Here is a 19,634-nt window from a genome sequence, read left to right on the forward strand (position 1 = left end):
AATATATTAAATAGTGCGTAAAAGTATGAAATCATTGGCGCTCCTTTAGGATGTTACGACAATAAACTTTTCTATAATCTTTAAAGCTTTTGAATCAAAACAAAATCTTATATTCTGAAGCTTCATTCAAATATATCTGTGCTCGTGCATACAGGATATTTCATGAATATTGTTTCCAAAAATCGTAAATAAAAACCAAATAAATATAATATGAAAAATGATAAAACAATGAAAATGCAAAAACAGTGAAATTAAGCTGTGATACACTACTGTTTATCCACATAACATAAAAATAAGAGTAATATGAAGACAAGTAAAAAATGTCGATTGTTAGTAAAATTTGTACATTTCTCTATCACACCGGAAGAAATGTTCTTCCCGTAACATTATGACCTTTTCAGGTTGGCCTCAGCTTAGTTCTTTTTTCTTTTTTTCCCTGATCAATTCTCATATTTCACTTTAATTGTAGATGTAGAATTAAACTTAAAATTGTTATCCTTTCCGGAAAAACCATATATGTGTGTTTTGATATAACACGTCTCATAAGAAGCATTGATCTGTAAAATAAGCATTTCCAAATGTTTTCATTTGGAAAAACAAATGTGATGCAATTTTGCTATTCATTCATTTTATTTAATTTTTTATGGCATTTTTGAAAATTGTGACTCCAATTTTAAATTTCTCAATACGTGATTACATGTACATAAATTAACCTATGGCTTCTTTTCAAAAAAACATTAAATCAAGGATGAAAGTTTTATTCAGAGTTGAGCTTTATGATTTTAATACTTTAAATTCTTAAAATACCTCATAATGGGATGTTTCAACTTAACACGATTGTAAAACGCTTCCTTCATGAGTAAGATTTATAGCAACATCAGAAAACCCGAGGCATCAAAAAATTTCATGTATACAGTATATGTACTTGAATTCGCAAAACTGATGATTATGATAATTCAACAGTTATTGATATGAATGCGAAGTCGCTTGGCGTAATCAGCAGATTATTATCGATTGGATTTGCGCTGTATAAAGTTAAAATATTTAATATAGTCAGAGAGCGAGATACTAAATGTTCTCATGAGATAAGCAGAAGCAGAGGGATATGCATTATATATAAACGAGAAAGTTAATATTAAAAAATATATTAATTGCAAACTTTTTCGGTGACACGATAAGTGCAGTGAAAGATATAATTCTTTTACATTTTAGTGGGAGCACAAGATATGGAGCGAAATACAAAATACCAAAAATTTCAAGCTGTTTTATGACGGTTGGAATTAACTTTATACCAAATATTGGAAATTTTAAAACAAAGAATTTCACTGTATTTCATAAAAAATACTTTCGAAACTATCATTTTGAAGAACCCACAAAACTTATTTATAGTGATAAGTTATTTATAGTGATAAGTGTTATTTACAGTGAATAAAATACTGTACTTTTAGACTGAAAGAAAATGATGTTGAATATGCTACTTGTTGAAAATCTGAATTTCAATAGCTGTTTGCGGTGATCTTACAAATTTATACGCATGTGTTTAATACTTCAAATACGTTGTATCCGAAAGAACTTCATACAGCAATATAAATCTCAATTATGAATATCTATTTCTCATTCTGTCTTACCTTTCCGGGAGAAAATCAAAAATACTAGAAGTTATAATATTTAAAATGCAAAACTTTATTTCTGCTTTTAAATCATAAATATCAGATGCGAATGTTTTCATTAAAATCCAACGTCATTATTACGATTATTGTATGGATTTTAACTTTTAATATTTTAGCATGACTTCTAAAACAATAATAAAATAATGAAACAGTATCCGCATTCGGTTGAAATCTTTCATTTACCGTCAAAGAGAGGGAAAATATTTGAAGTAAGAAGTCGTGGATATTGAAAATATTCTAGCATGTACAAGCTAATGAGTATTCGAGAATAAAATTATTAGAAAGTGAAGAGGGAACCCTCAAAGAAAAGGAAAAGTTGGTGGTTGTAAAGGAAAAAATGATATTTTAAAATTTATTCTTTAAATATCTGTTGCATTTTACATATGAGATTTTTACTCAATTTAGCATATATTCATTTGTGGTTTTTCTTTCACATTGTGCTCTCACTCTCATATGATCATTTTTGTCCACCTTCGGTCATTTTCTACACACGAAGGCTAACAATACTAGTCCAATTAGCATGGCAGAATGCCTAATAATTAGCTTTTGGGAGAAAAAGAATAAAGTAAACAAATGAACTATACGCTAATTGATTAAAAAAAAACAGTGAAATAAAAATTATTACAAAAACCCGTTGGCGATTATGTTTGAAAAGCAAAAAAATTCTCCTTCATTTCCGAAGTCTTAGTATATTGTTTGTGTTGTTCAATAACTCATACTTCCCATCAGGGCATGAAGAGAACCGGGCTTTTAAAAAATTGCGTGATATCAATTAAGTAATTGCTTGTATTGTTAATTAACTTGCAATTCCTACGAAAAATTTCGATTAATCAAGACAATGGTTGAAAAAAACAGAAAATATTTTTAAAGTAATAAATACCTTTTATGTGATATGTGTGTGTAACGGTGATTGATACAAAGATGAATATTTTTATTTTCTGAAGATTTACTGCAAAATGCGGTTATGTAATTAGAAAGCTTTCTCTAATTACTAATTTGTTTTTTCGTGAATGTGTAAATAAATATTCTATATACAGTCGAATCCCGTTATGGCTTGTTAGGTGTGTTCTTCCCCTCGAATCTGGGACATGACGGTAACCTTCATGTTGGAAGACGAGTATCTTGCCATTACGCCACTCGGGCGTTCGAATTTTTGGTCGGTTTAGTCAACTCTCATGCGAAAAAAAAATTACCACAGCGTACCAAAATGAAAATAAATATATACAGTATTGTAAAAAATAATGTATATGTAGTATTTTCTTCCCATTTTAATTATATTGATCGAAGAAAATAAAATCGTCAGATTTACATACTAAAAGGAAAAGAATCCTGCTATTTATCGCAGATGTACCTCTTTTTGTATTCATAAATATCTCGAAAACCATAAAAAGATTATACATTCTAGAGAAATATTTCTTTTGCTACGGATACTTGTATTTAATATAAATTCTGAAAAGTTTAATTAAATTCCTGATATATGGGATCGAGATGTATAAATTGTAATTTGACATCCTTAGGAGATCCATAAATTTCTGAATTCACCAATATAAGGCAAAAAAATTGCGTTCAGTGTTTAAATTAAATTTGGCTTTATTTATTTTTTTATGAATATAACTTTAGTTAAAACTTCAAAAAAAAAATAATTAAATTAATTTTTTGCAAATGTTTCTTGTTTCATAAAGTACTTGAAAGCATCTGTTTTAATGAAATAAATTTTGCTGGAAGTTTCCCAAAAAAAATGATGAGATAAATTAAGATTTTTTTTTTTTTTGTTAACCAATGCATCAGTGGCTGTCATTAAATAAAAACCAAGCACATCGAAAAAAAAATATCATTTTATTTTATAGAAAATTTATTTTTCACTTCTTCCCGGTCTCATTTTTCCAGAAATTTAGTTTGTTCGTTTAAAAATGAATTATTGTTTCTATATATATTAGAGGCGGTATTAATCGACATTGTTTAAACTATAGTCGCAATTTTTTGATGAAAGATCGACACGGATTGGTTAAATTCAGGTTTTTAACCAATTTATGTTGCGATTTGTTATCCAAAAACTGTGACTATACTTTAAACTATGTCGGTGAATACGGGGCCGTAGATGAGTTGTTCAATTGCATATTAAAAGCTTTATTAACCCTCTGTAGTAGGGCCGTCATTTCAACTTTTTCCAGGGAGGGGCAAAGAACATATACTCAATGTATTTATAATTATATATATATATATATATATATATATACCATTTGTAGTGTATTTTCAAAAGCCAGGGGGCGAACCAAATGGCCTGCTCTGTAGTTGACCTCAATAAAAACGTTCTAAAATATTTTTTTTTTTACTATTATTTGACGGATGTAAATTAATGTTGTTAGCTCATTTTTAATTGAAACAATATATCAACGCAGCAATTTAATTAATTAGAGAGTGGACTTTTATATTCAACTAAAATAGTTAATTACAGGAAAAACATACAGTTTGCCTTAATTTGAATACAAACACAACGCCACAACAGAGCGGTAAAATGCCCAACGAGGTGTTTAAGAAAAAGATGCCCATAACAAATATGGATGCCATATATTTCAAGAATACAGCAAACCAATTAAAAATGCAATTACAAACAATATATATACATGATAAAATATTATACAATGCCCATAAGGAATACTTATGGTTGTTTTATTCTAAGTATGGATAGCATCTCGATTTACTATAACATGTTATCTATAAATAGATAAAATCTTGCTTAGCGTAAAGTTGAGAAGATTTTAACTTGAATTTTATTTCTAATCCAACATCATTTTGCGTGAAATCTCCGAACCCGTAAAACATCGAAAGTTCTCAAAAAATGACATCAACTCGTTCCAGTTAAAAGTACCGTACTCATATAGCCGTATTTTGTACTAAATACAAATACAAATACAACTGCACAACAGGCAAACTGCCCAACGAGGTGGCTGACTTAAGAACATCATGGATCCCCGAGCCATCTTTTGGAGGCCCTACCTACTACTGCTACACCACACATGCACCCTGCCCACCCCTTAAAAGGTTTAATTTTTAAAATACCGAAAAAATTGGTATACCTAATACGTTTTTTTCACCATGTATTTGCCATACATATTCAAATATACGCGGAACCATGGGTAAATGTCACTATTTTTGATTTTTTTGATATCACGAAAAAAATTATTATATTAAAAAAAAACACATTAGGGTTTGAAATTTTTATAAAACCTTGTGCTGGAATCGTAAACGTGAAATATAGAGTGATATCATCTACATAAATCACCAATGCGTATCTTTTAACGTCAAAATCTGAAATTTCATTTGAACTTTTCGAAAAAAGGGTATGGTCACCAGAGTCTCGTAAGCACGTGTAACTTATTTTATGGTCATAAGCGATGTTCTCTTTCCTGTGACCCAAGTTTTATACGAGTATATTCATGTATATTTAATGACCTTACTAGGGAAAAGTTTTTTTTTTTCCTCTGTATAAATAGAAAAGCCATCGTCTCATTCCATAGAAACAAAACATCAAAATGTAGTTCTTCATAAAAAATATAAAAAAATACGAGGCAGATCAAAATTCCTCAAGGAGTAGTAATTTAAGAGTTTTTCGGATCTGCACTACCAAGAAAATGTTTTGTTTCATTTTCTTTTATTTATTTTGATATCTTGAGGCTTGTTGCAAGCTGATACGTGATTCGCAAGCAGATATTCTTACTTTAGTGATTCGATGATTATACTTTTTTTCCTTTTTTATATACAGATAGTATCTCTCTTCGAGTAACTTTCACATAAAAGAGAACATTTTTTTTCACTCTTTTCGTACTTTATATTTTCTCATATTTGTATCTTTTATACACTGTGTTCTCATTTTGTGGATCTGCTTTTAAGATGCGTGGTATACAAACTTCAATGTTTTCACATGAATGGTATGATACGTGTATGTCATTTCTGTAAGATTCGTGTAAAATTACGTCATTTATAAACATGAATGTCTTTAGAAGGCATTTTTAATGATTTTTTCCCAGGTTTTCTTCCGGTTTTCGGATAAGGAATATCTCAGCGAATATTGTGCTTAGAATACTTGAAATTTGTTTTTGTTGGCATCAGGAGAGATAGGGCAATAGCTTTCTAATTGAAGTTTTGTGCGCTGGCTGTCTGTGTAAACACAAGGTTTTATTACTTTTATTTTAATAACTATGTAACCCATTGCAACATGCACGACGTATCTGGGTTTTACACATTATTTTGATGATTTTTCTAATTGGAAGTATGCCTGTAGGATGAACTGTTCGCCAGTAAAATGCCGTGCGTGCTGTTACCCATGCAGTCTGTATATATCGCATAAAAAAATTGTAAAATATAGGTCTTAAAACTGTAAACTGGTTGATTGAATGAAAAGATGACAAAATACTATCGGTGAAATACATATTTCGCGGTAAATGCGATAAATCAGGTGGTTATGCATAATCACAGGTTATTATGCATATTTACCGACCGCTTTGGTTAGTTTGATAAATTTTGTTCATTTATAGCGAATTTATCACATTCACAATTATCACATTTATCACATTTTTTGATTATACATAATTCCCAGGTTGAATTGATCATATGATAAATTGTCTTTGAAATTACTTAAATTTACCAAAATTATGAACAAACTTCAGTCTAGGTGATGATTTGATTCAATCGGTAATGTTGGTTTTGTTTGCACGTGATGCATATGAAGAAAGTCAACACTACAAGACATAGTAATTTTTTATGGTTTTATCTTCCTATCCTATGTTTTCATTTAATTTAATTCTTACAGCAACACATGTAATAGACGCATCACGTACGTACAAAACTAATGAACGAACTGATTAGATGAAGAGCGGTGACGATGTTTTGCATATTTACTCATCATTTATGAATTATGCATAATCGCCGGTGAAAGTGATTAATGTACGGTAATGAAATATCAAACTTACCCAAAAGTCTGATGATTATGCACGATTGCCAGAAATAATCATTGTTCCCATGTTCTATCAGTCAGTGGTTGATCAACTTGAGGTTACTACTACTAAACCATGTACGTACCTCGTTCATATTCCTCTGCGGAACTTCTGACGAAAATTGTGTATGATTGAAGATTTACTGTTTTCCCAAGTGCAATTCATTTTTCTATCGCGCGCGCTCGCTTCCCCATTCATTTTTATTCCTTAAATGGCCCGTCAATTTTGGAATCCTCTGTACATGCTGCATTTCATTGTAATAGTAAGCATAACAACTCGTTCAACAAATATACATCTTTCATGATTAAGATGCGAACCAACTTCAGCCAACCACCATCACTGTGCCGATGGCGGATTCGAACCCGGGTTAATAAATGCCCGTAGTTAATAAATGTTCGTCACGTACGGAACTGTAAGTTTTAAAAAATTATAAAACAGAATCCCATGAATAAAAATATTGTGTATATGGAAAATGTGATAAATCCCGTAATTATACATAATAACCTGTTATCATGCATAATTTGCTGAGAATTAGGAAGTTTGATCAATTTCCCTAAATTTATCACTTTTGACTGAGATTATGCATAGTACCGAAGCGTCGTTAGTAAATTTGATAAGTACTACAAAAACAATTATCACGTTTACCGGTGATTATGCATAATATCCAAGCATCGCATCGTTGATAAATATGATAAATCGTACTATATGATATACATGGATAATTCATACATGTATTTTATCGTTATATCTGGTTACGATCGTAAAATTTGTTACCATTATATACATGATAATATCCATGATAATCCATACATGTATTGTTATATGGGGGGGGGGTACAATCGTAAAATTTGTTACCATTATATCGGGTTCCGTCAATATCAATCACACATACTAGACTCATTTGGATTTTTTTTTTTCATATTTATCAAATTCACCAATTACACTAGGATATTATGCATAATCACAGATAAAGGCAATAAATTTCAAGTACCTAATTTATCAAATTTACCAGAGACCCTTGTGTGGGCGTAATCTCTGATAAAAGTGATAAATTGATCAAACTTACCAAACCGACGTAAGTTGTTTGGTAACTGGCTGATGCGAAGATATTTTACGAAAGAAAGCAAATTCAACTGTTGAATTTTCTCTCTTTCCTAAAATATCTTCGCACAGCCAGCTGTTAAAAACCTTTGTATAGATAGCAGATATCCGTCATCCTCGAATAAGTCGCCAACTGGTGGCACCGTCAACAGTTTGTGCACTTTGGCCCGAATTGTGTCCGATTGTTCATATACGGTCCCGTTCAGTGCACACGAGCTCCAAGGAAAGATTGATATTTTCGTGGCCTCTGTCGTCTAGTGCGTTAACCCGGGAAGTGAAAGGACGTGGGATCGATTCCCCGCAGGAACAGTTGAATTTTCTCTCTCTCTTAAAATATCTTCGCATCAGAGAGATGTTAAAAACAATCTTTGCACTATATATTTAATAATCAAAGTGAAAATCAAAGAAGATCGTTGGAACATTTTTCATGGTGCCTTTTTTTCCACGCTCAAAAACAGAGAAGTAATCTAATTTCAAGTCAGGTAACTAGCTAAGTGTCTTCAGTTTCACCGTCACCAATTTGCCCCCCCCCCCCAAATAAAAGAGAGAAATATTTTCGGGATGTCTCCGCTTTAGACGGAAATTGGGAAAGAAAGTTCGCGTCCGTTACATTTATTTTTTACTGTTCCAACGTATATCCAGAAGGAAGCATGATGGGGGGGAAAAAATAAATGAAAAAGAACACAACTTATGTGTGGAGTTTTCGCCTTCTCTTTTCTTCACAGTCAACCCCCAGGGCTCGTAAATCCTTTGAGAGAAACAGAGCTTGTGGTTTCAAAGAAAAATGTCGCAATTGCCGAAGCAATGCCGCCGTCTGGGAAGACGTGTATGTTTTTCTACAACTATTGCTGCTACCCTAGAGGAAATTCTTTGGGAAGTAACAAAAATTAAGTTGAAGCAAGGCAAAGATTTTATGACATATAAAAAATGTTATTTTATATAAGAACTGTTATTTTAAAAAAAGATTTCAAACTCTTCTTCAATCGCAGATGTTCTGAATTTAATTGAGTCACCATTGGGTTTAGGGTTATCCATTTAATCCAATTTTGCTGTCTCATAAAGAAGGTAATTATTATTCCATTTTTCAAGTCGTAATGAAATTTCTAAGAGGGTTTTTTTGCACGTTTTAGTGTTAAGAAAAAGATTGGGTAAAAACTTAAATGTATACGTTTTTATTCTTTTCTTAATTCTTCATTGAAGTATTCTCATTATTTTAATCAACTTTTTAGCTATTTTTAGGTCTTTCCGAAATTCTACGATGCATGGAGCAGGGGCTTCTTGGTGGTCGTTGAGCTGATTTCAAATAAAAATACAAAATCAGAGGCTACGACAGGGGCTAGGGAAAAAAATAATGAAAAGGTAACGATAAAAAAAGAGAAATCAATTCAAAAAAAAATTGGAAAAGCTCATAAAATTATTGCCACGGCCTGAATACATTAACGCAATAACGATAGCTCAGAGGGGAAAAAATACGAAGAAACTTAAATAAACACTGCCCATAAAAATATGTTTGTCATTCATTTAAGTACGGATAGTTCTCGATTACTCTCACCCAGCTTATCATGTTTCCAAATGAAAGTGTTTATTGAGTGTGAATTTGCGACAACCGAGGGTATTTTATTCTGCATTTACGACCTAATTAGAAAAGAATCTTCCTTTCGACTCAACCACTTAGAATTATCCCTATCTAACCGAAACTGTTGTCCCCGAGTCGAAGCAGTTGAATTAAGGCGTAACGATATTTCATGATCCTTCATATCTCTCAGTGAAAATCTTAAATGCTTCAATCACATCTCCTCGGCGCCTACGTCGTTCCAAAGAAAACATTTTCAATGCATCAAGTCTCTCTTAGCGCAAGCCTTGCATACCCGCTAGTTGTTTAGTGACTCTTCTTCGCACCCCTCTTCGATAGAGTCCCCTTCGATAGAGAAAACCGCACCGCATACTCCAGGCCAGGAACTAAGTCTCGGAAAAATGGAACGATCACTCGCGGAGAAAGCGAAGAGAGTTTTTTAAGAATAAAACCGAGAATTCTATTTGCTATTTTCTTCCCACCACGTAACCATCCAACCCGTGCCGCTCTTCAATGATAATTTTCAATTTGGTGAACCCAGTTGCATCCGGAGTAGTTTTACCATTCTACTCGTATTTGAAACGGGGGGATGTTCGAACCAAAATGAGCGACCATGCTCTTGTCAATACTGAAAGACATACCCCATTCATTTGCTCATGTGCAATCCTATTTATGTTTGTCTGAGGCAAATGTCTATAACTTTGATTTTCCCACCCATTAATAAACGTCATCTGCGAATTTGCTAACGATCCCATCAATTAACGGATCGAGTTCATCGATAAGAAATCAAAAGTGTTTGCAACTATGAACACTTCCTTGAGGGACTACTTCTAACACCTATCCAATCAGAAAATTCCCCGTTCACCATAACCCACTAATACCTCTGAACCACACATGCACCTCCTTTATATTTCTATCCAGAACTTCTAACGAATTGGTACATGTTGGAATGTGTGTGTACGTGTAAAGAAACTGACGTAAAGTTTGTTTTCGCGTAAAGCTTCTTATGTGTGGTGCTACCATCTGCCACCAAATTTTCTAGCTACGAGCGAAGTGTAATATTTGAATAGTTGTATCGTTGTAGGTCTGCTACACCCTGTGGCGAGATTTTTTAACGGGGAGATCCCACTTTGACTTATCCTGCAATCACAATTCTATCCAATTCCACAGATTGTTCCCAATCTGATGTAAAGACTTTAGGAGCTTACCATATTGGACCCGATCGAATGCCTTCTGGAAATCAATGTAGACAACGTTGACGGTTTTTCCTTTTTCCAAAGGTAGGAGGCGTCCCATGAACTTGGATGAGAAAACAATTAAATCAGGACTTCTACATCATTCCATATAGCATATTAGTCTGTTAACCCCTTCGCTTACAAGCGATTAGCAAGAAATTCGGTTGATCTTTATTTGACGAATCGGCGATGAATATGGTAACCTGGTCCTAATGTAACCGCACGTTTGAAAAGGGAAAAGGGAAAAGTAGAAGAGGAAAGGAAAAGAAGAAAAAACAAATGAAAGAGTGAAACAGTATAACAGATAAGTTAATAGTTATGTAGATACAAAGCAGATTTCTTTTTTTACCCTCACTCTACCTGTTCTCTTTCACTGTTATAAGAAAGATGAATCATACGTGGGAAAAAATCACTATCTGGGTACATCAAAAACCAAAAGGAAAAAAGATTATAGCTTCGTTATGATGAAGAGGGAGTAGAGAGTAGGCCCGTGGCCTCCATCTTATTTTGTACAAACAATGACATTGTACTATAGTACAATTACAACTGATTAAGAACCCATAACGTAGAGTACCAGATAATAAGTCAATATACTGCATAAATGAATTTAAGTTTTAGCAGCATTATTTTCATTCTTTTAAAAAAATAGTAATATCTAGTGACTAGTGTCTCTTATAATGCATTTTCCAATCACCCACATTGAACATCCTGTATGACTATTCAGATTACGCATAGTCTTTTAGCTCCACCAATTTTAATTCACAAAATGTTTATTTTAATACAATAAGAAGACGCAACAACAGCAGGAAGTTGCACCTGTAAGAAACGCTCGGAACTTCCGACAAGCGAATAACATTTATTTAATTAATACTTTACACTCAGTAACTCTCTTGAGACTTATATAAGGAGGTCTTAAGAGCAGAACCAACAGATTAACAGATTTGTGACTATCCTTCACAGACTCGACTGCTGAAGCTGCTGAAAATAGAAACTGAAAGCACGGGGAGTATAAACAAGGGCATCGGAACTACGCTTTGGGATTTCTTGGTGAAACGAGGAAATTGGGTACAAGGATTTCGAATTCCAGCCACTCTTGTGTTACACATAACTGAGAGAAGTTCGGATGATGGATTGCCTTCCTAAAAAGTGATTTCCGTCGAGGACCACCAAAACCTCCGAGGAGGTTTACAAAAACCCACCTAAACTCCAGTCAGCCAAAGAAAAGAGGGAAAAACAACGTTATCGGTAAAATAAATGAGGTATTGGTTAAAATATACTGACTGTGAAAACCCTACATGATCATACGCCGCCTTTCTTTTCTGTCTTGATGATACATTATATCCCTGGAAATACTTAACAATGATTTTTATAGGGGAGAAAACGAGTAAATTTCTATAAAAAAAATGCGTTATAAGTCATGCAGTGCTTTGTCATAAGGATCATAAATTCAGACATTGAAATCAACGTTAATGAGGAAAACTACTATTTCCGTCATAACTAATGAAATCAGACAAATACAAAGTGCCCGGAAAAACGATATCCAAAAGTTATATATATAGGCCTATACATACGTATAGTAATACTACATATATACAGTAATGCCTAGGCTAATTACAAACGGCTTACGAATAGGGAACGGCTAGACATCGGCTTACGAATTTTTCGGCTAACGAAGATATTTTTTTTTCTGATTTTTTTGCCTCGGCCAACGAATATGGATTCAGGTAAGAAACATTTTCGTTGATATGAATGCATTAATATAAAACAGTCGCGTCGTGAGCTGAATTTTTGCATCAATCACCATCAGAAAAGCTGTCACTTTAGCCCAATTACATCATGTCCACACCGGAAACATTTTTCACGTGTACCTATAGTTCCCTTTCTAATTTTTTTAAACCATTTCATATAAAGTGAAAGATTCAGCTAATAGAAAATGCATTCAAAAAAATTCCTGCTTTCAAAGCAAGAGTCCTTTCAGTGTAAGACTCTTAGCATCAAGCTAAACGGTCTGGACATTCAAAAAGCTTATCTTTTCCACCTGCATGCGTCATACACAAAAATGAGTTGAACAAATCAGACATGAAATTACGAACTCGTAAGATGATGCAGGGAACATTAATCTACACATACAATGTTTCCCCAGAATTCTGTTGCTTAATTTTACGTAATGAATCGCACTTTTCCCGTAGGCACTCTCTCCTGAAAGCCAGGGATCAACTCCCTGAGGTGAAAAGAAAACATTTATAGAGTGAGGAAAAGCAATTACCACATTTGTGTATGCAGGGTCTGAAAGGTATGAAAAGGTTTTGGACGACCAGAATTATGGGAATATTCGTCAAATGCAAGTCATGAACAGCTTAATGAAGCGGGAGGGCTGACCTGATAACTGAAATGCCGGATAGGCCGAAGTTCTAAAAACGAAGTTCTTCCTACCCCACCAATTACCATCAAAAACTCCCATTTCAATAGCAGAAACCGCTGCTATTCATATTTTGTGACATCTTGGTCACAAAATAAAGGCAGTACTTTTTACATAAATTTAATGTCTTTATACTTAAATGTACATGTTACTACTAAAGCCCAACTTTGGCCACTTATTGAACTGGCCAGCCTAGTTGACCCAGCCAATGTCCAAAAGTCGGGCTTTCGGCATGCTTTGGCCAGCCCCGAATATCGATCCCTGTGATTCGGATTCATCGCCACGTTGGAATATTTTTTTGTGATAATTATTTCCGCTTATATAATTAGCCATACCTAACTATCAAATGAATCTGAATATCTATATCTTAGTGATCCACATGTAGGGATATATAGGGATCGGTATATATATATATACATATACATATATATTCAGGGGCCAGCGAAAGCACGAAATTCGGACATTGACCGGATCAGTTGGGTCGGCCAGTACACGAAGCGGCAAACTTCGGGCTTTTATATTATATATATATTTTACATTATGTATATGTTACATTATTTACATTATGTATAGGTTACATATTATTTACATTATGTATATGTTACATATTATTTACATTATGTATATGTTACATTATTTAACATTATGTGTATGTTACTGCTAATGTTCATTATGCATTGTAATACTGGGTTCAAAAATTTATTACAGAAAGTCCAAGAATATAAATGTTGTTACGAAAATTAAGTTCTTATATTTATCATTTATAATGCCGTTTTTCGCCTGTAAATAGTCATTATATTACGTAAAAGTGAAAATTCACACATGCCTATTTGACAACAAACTTACCTGAGTTTGGCGACAGCTCCGATGATTTAGTGACGTCATAACGCCAGGAGACTAGGCCGGATATTCGAGATTCTATTGTACTGATATAACGCAAGTATCATGTTACAGGAATTGAAGTAAGAGTATAAAGAGAAAAGATTCGAACACGGAAAACCCTTCTGTGTACCAGGATATGTTTCCGAATGAATTACCAGGTAATCTGATTACTTTGTTCTTGTATTTTCACTTTCATCCTGTTGGGACGGCTCTTTACCGAGTTAAGAAGGTCGCGTGACATTCGGTGATACAACATGTTGGTGGGGCAGGAGGATCTATAGGAAGTGTGGAAACATCCCTTCATCAATGAATAAAGACTGCCAAGACTTTTCTTTTAGTTAGCTGAAATAGTTTTACTAGGATCGTAGTAAGGGATCGGAAGTCAGCAATGGCTATATCTGAATTATTTTTGAAAATCAATGATAAATTCTTTATCTGTACGCTTCACGGGAAATATGAATTAAAGGGGAAAGTGTAAATCATTGGAATCTATTGTACCACAAAAGTTAATTGTATGAATCTTTCCTGGAAAGAGTGTTCATTGGAGCCAAATGTGTGTGAATTATGTGAATGCCTTTTTTTTTCGTATTTCTTTTGTATTTTTATTTGTTTATTTTGTATTTTTGGTGTTTTTTCCAGAATTTGTTAACAAAAAAGAACTCGAATCGCGTGGTGGCAAGATGCTCGTTTACCACCGTCAAAGTTGCCAACAGGTTCGATCCCGGGGAAGAATATAGATACCTAGATATTTTCTCTCTCAGGAGCTTGAGGTGACCGTCAAACCTAAAGATACCTAGGCCACATCGCCATATGGCAGTATCGGCCCATTGCCTTTATTTCCAACCCAACTCGTTAACGGCAGAAAATTGCGTACAGCGATATGGCCGGAGTTGGTGTGTGGTGAAATGAAATTTGCATTATGTGTTCGCCTAAGGACAAAGACATTAGCACCATCAACCAGTAAATCCAAGCGGACCAATCACATAACGCAGCGACAGCCAAGTGTGATGCAACAAATGAATTACAAAGGACTTTTAATTGTAGAAGTTTAACCGACTCAGCCGCATTGACTACATTCGCAATGACAAGCCCGAATATCCAAGGATTATGTCACTGTCTGCTATCCAGTCGAAGGTTCTCAACAGCTGAATGATGCGAACATGAATTTAGGAAAGAAAGAAAATTCAACTGACCTTGCGATGAATCGAAAACACGTCTTCTCACGTCCCGGTCGAGCACACTACACTACAAAACAACGAACACCAATCTCTCTGTAGAGCTCGTGTGGATAGTGCATAATCTTTGGATAAGTCGCCATCTGGTGGTAGTGTCAGCAATTAAGAACTCTGGCCTCAGTTAGGTTCGACCGTCCATGCAAGATCCCGTGCAGCGCACGCAGAGCTCTAAGGAAAGATTGATGTTCGTTGTCTTTGTGGTCTATTGTGTGCTTGCTCACCCGTCAAGTGAGAAGACGTGGATCCGATTGGGAGTTGAATTTTCTTTCTTTGATAAATTAATCTTCGCATGAGCCAGCTGTTGAAAACCTTCGCAAGCCCGAATATTTTGCAAATCTAATTACATTTCTCCCAAAAAATGAATTGCATTTTTCTATCCTTCTTACTGCCGCTGTACAGTCGTGTGGGCATCGTACTGGTACAAACCCGGTTGACGGCATAGTGGTGATCAGCTGAAGTTGGTTTTACTCAGCTTTTGAACTTCAAGGCACGAATGCGTGCTGGTCTCCCATTTGAAAAAGGTATCTCTGCAGATATATATATATATACACACACACACACTCATACAACACGTTCCTACATGTACCAATTTGTTAGAAATTCCGCAGAGGAATGTGTATAAGTGTACAATATATATAATTCATTTTCCAAGAAAATGAATGCTCTGGTCTCAAAGGGACATATTTCGACGCAGAAACATAGACACTTCACTTCAGAAGTAAAATGGTCGTAAATTGCTTTAGTGGCGATAGATCGGGGTGTGTACGGTTTGAAAGAAAAATTAAGCAACAGGTACGACGAGAACAACGAATACCCAATTTTCTGGGAAGGAGTCCGCATCCTAGACGCGGTGCATAATATTATGGCTTATAGGTGTGTGTGTGTGTATCGACCTAATTCTACTCATTTCAATTTCAATACTTTCCTATCACCAATGTCATAATCCCAACTCGATTCACATTTCAATTCCTTCATATTAATTATTCCACGATAATTAACTGTAAATACTAATTTCAAATTCCCAAAGAATTTGAATTATTCAAGTTTCAAGCTACCGAGAATTATTTACCTTGACGATTAACCATTTTTCAATTCCGGTTTTTCTAGTTGATGGAGGGAAAATTCAATCGAGACTATTTTCCACTGCTTTTTTCTCTTACGATAAATAATTGAAGAGATCGATGGATTCAAGAGAGAATGCACACATCAAATCTGGATTACGAATCCAAAACCTGGATTCATATGAAGTTCCGGGAGAGTGATGATAAGCCGACGCAGGATTAGGAGTGAAATGAGAAAAATGATATTGGATCCAAGGGAATTATTGGGTTTTTCTACGGGACTCGGGGAAATTCTGCAGTTCCACGTGGAAACCGATCCCACTATATTTTCATTTGATGGATTCTCTGAAATTATAATTCTATCGGAAGCTAGTTCGAAAACACGTTCATTCGTGAGGGTCTTAACCAGTATTTGCATATTCAAATTTTCAATCTCACATTGGTGTTTTTCTCTTCTCCTTATTTCTCAAACGCTAGCGATAAAAGTTGTTGAGTTATTTATTATCTGGTCCATTTTCTTGTCTAATCCAAATGAAGCAATTAAAATACTCTAGTAGCCCGTCCAGTAACCTGGCGTTTTTTATTCAAGCCATAGAAGAGAGCAAATCATGTCACTGCATGTCTAAAAAAAGATGCACTGCATGTCGAAAATAAAGATATAGAACAAAAATAATACCACTAAACTTCGCTAAGTATTTCACTATGAGTGACGCAATGGTTCATCAATAACTTCGACCAATCACGATGAGCGGAATTTCTATAATGTTGCTAGAAAAGTAGGATTTGTTTACTCTCCACACTATGAAAACGGGATAACTCGGTTTTCCTTTTTCCCACACAACTTGTTGCAAAATGTTCAATTGTGTCGTTTCCGTTTCCCTATATTGCTTCACAACAGGGTATTTTTGTTTAAGACTGAGTTTCATCCTGTGTGTATTGTTTTTATTCAGCTATGATGAGGAGTTTGCATAAACCCAAAATTCTGATAACTATAAATAATTTTTTCCCATGCTATGGTATTGGTCCGTGTGTCGTACTCTTAAAAATGTCATAACTTGAGCCCGCATTACTATATGCACTAAAATAGTGGCGAAATATGCTCTCAAAATATTCAATGATGCACTTAAAAATGCCAAAATATGCATTAAAAACCGAAAATATGCATCAACAAAATCCTAGAAAAGTTACAAATTCCAAAATCTCTTCTAAGAATGAGAAAATCTCAATTGAAAAAAAAGCGGATATGTTTAAATTGCGCATTTTCTTAATGGTATTTATTTACAAGAAATATCCCCTTACACATATGTAGCCTATATGCTTCATATGCAAATAACTTCTACATATTTTTTTTAATTAGGCATTTTTTATTTCTAGTGAGTCGAAGCTGTTCATTAACAAAATACCAGTAACAAAAGAATTTCGGCGCTGTTTTCAAGGCCGGGATTGCAATATAAAAGTTTGATAAAAAAGTCATTTTATAAAACTTGAAAAATGCTACGAATAAGATCATCTGTTGCATTTTCTAGAATTAACCAATAATCTTATTGGTGGAATTTTTCAAGTTTAATAAAATGACTTTTATCAAACTTTTATAGTGTAATCCCTGCCTAAGACATTGTAAAATTTTGACGCTATCTCTGGAAATAGCATTACAATAAAACGGTTGGTGTTTGGAAAATATCCAAATATATATAAATATTTGTGATGAACGGATGTATATTGTGATTGTACATATAAGTATAGATAGATACATGTATAGTGTTTAATGTAGTAAATGATATTCATAATAAGTAATTTAATTATATAACAGTGATTATGACTCTCAAAACGAGAAATCTAACATTTTAACGTATACCGTAATCGCAAATAGTATATAAATAGAAATATAATATAACATGTCTAATCTTTATAAAAGCTGTTGTCTGAAACATGTGATTGTAATCCTCTTTAGACCTGCTGGAAGGACTTACTAAGTCCCTTGGAGTCACAAAGTGTTTGTATTTATGTGTTTTTATGTTTGTGCTTAATGCGTATGTTTGTATTTGTATATATGTCTGTGTTTTTGTGATAAAAAAAATATATTACAAACAAACTGTCTAGTAATTCACTAAATCCCACTTGCGGCAAAAAAAACCGATGTTATGAAAATATTATGATCAATAATCATTTGAAAAATTATAAAAAAAAGAAAAAGGATCAGCTTCTTTAATAATCATTCAAAATTTTATATTTATTCTGAAAATTCTTTGAGTTTATGCATTTATATGCATATTAATGCTAAAGGGAGACCAAAACTAATCCGGGCTGTAGCCATAACAATACCCGAATGATAACATTATCCGTGTTTCTAATAATCGGTGTCTGCTATGTTATTCAGATGAGCTTTCTCAACAAAAATTCAGTAATGCGATGATTTCGATAATCCGGCTTACGCTAGTCTGATATGTACCAGATCAGCGAAAGTCTACTGTAATTATAATTTTAAGCAAATATATATATAATATTATTTGAACATCACTGTGGCGTCTGAAAATTGTGAGAAAATTTCATTTAATCCCAACTTCAACGGTGAATTTTTTTCAAAATGTGTTAACGGACGCATAATTTCAAAAATGGATCAATTCAGGTTGAGATGGAATCACTCTCGTATGAGTCATTGAGGATAGCAAAGTGTTTAATCGTTTGTTGATAATCCGTTCTCGTACGTTCAGCATTTCAGTGCCTGACGGCGATTAAATATCTTAACAGGCACTCTTTCGAAAATTTAATGAATCATTTGCTAAATATCTTCTTTAGATTTTCTAATATAAAGATCTTGAGATCACCCTTATCACTCATCTTGAGGCTATCATGAACAAATTGTATTGAGTGGAGCTCTACCATTCGCCCTTAACATATCAACGTTTTGTTTAACAGACAAAGGAATTCATCATTAACACTCCGGTGGTGGCGCTGGATCTGAGACATCTACGCTCATATTGTGATATGACTGCACCACGAGTTTATGAGTGCGGCAGAGCCGAGTTAGGGATGTGCGACAGGTGCGGTCGTACTGGCCACAGTGCTTTATGGAACCCCACACTCACAGTAGATTATTGGAGGCTTTCCCCAGATGTTTAAATTATTTTATGCATTAACTTCGAATTTTCTTTAATTCTGGCATTTTTTTCCTCCCACAATTTTCATCGATTCTTGCATTTTCTCTTCTGTTAATTCTGAATTTTCATCCATTTTCCTCTCTCTCTCTCTCTCTCTCTCTCTCTCTCTGGAATGTTTTTCTTTCAACCAATTCTGAATTTTTATTGGTGCTGGAGCTAGAGATCTTTCAATTTTTTTTTATTTATAAATTCTGAAATTTTCATTAGTTTCGGGAATTGTTTCTCTCATTAGTTTCGGGAATTGTTTCTCTCATTAGTTTCGGGAATTGTTTCTCTCATTAGTTTCGGGAATTGTTTCTCTCATTA

Source organism: Pholcus phalangioides, unplaced genomic scaffold (genome assembly GCF_987345545.1).
Source record: "Pholcus phalangioides strain wild (caught in Gottingen) unplaced genomic scaffold, Ppha-v1.0 ptg000004l_1, whole genome shotgun sequence".
In the NCBI taxonomy this organism is placed as follows: Eukaryota; Metazoa; Arthropoda; class Arachnida; order Araneae; family Pholcidae; genus Pholcus; species Pholcus phalangioides.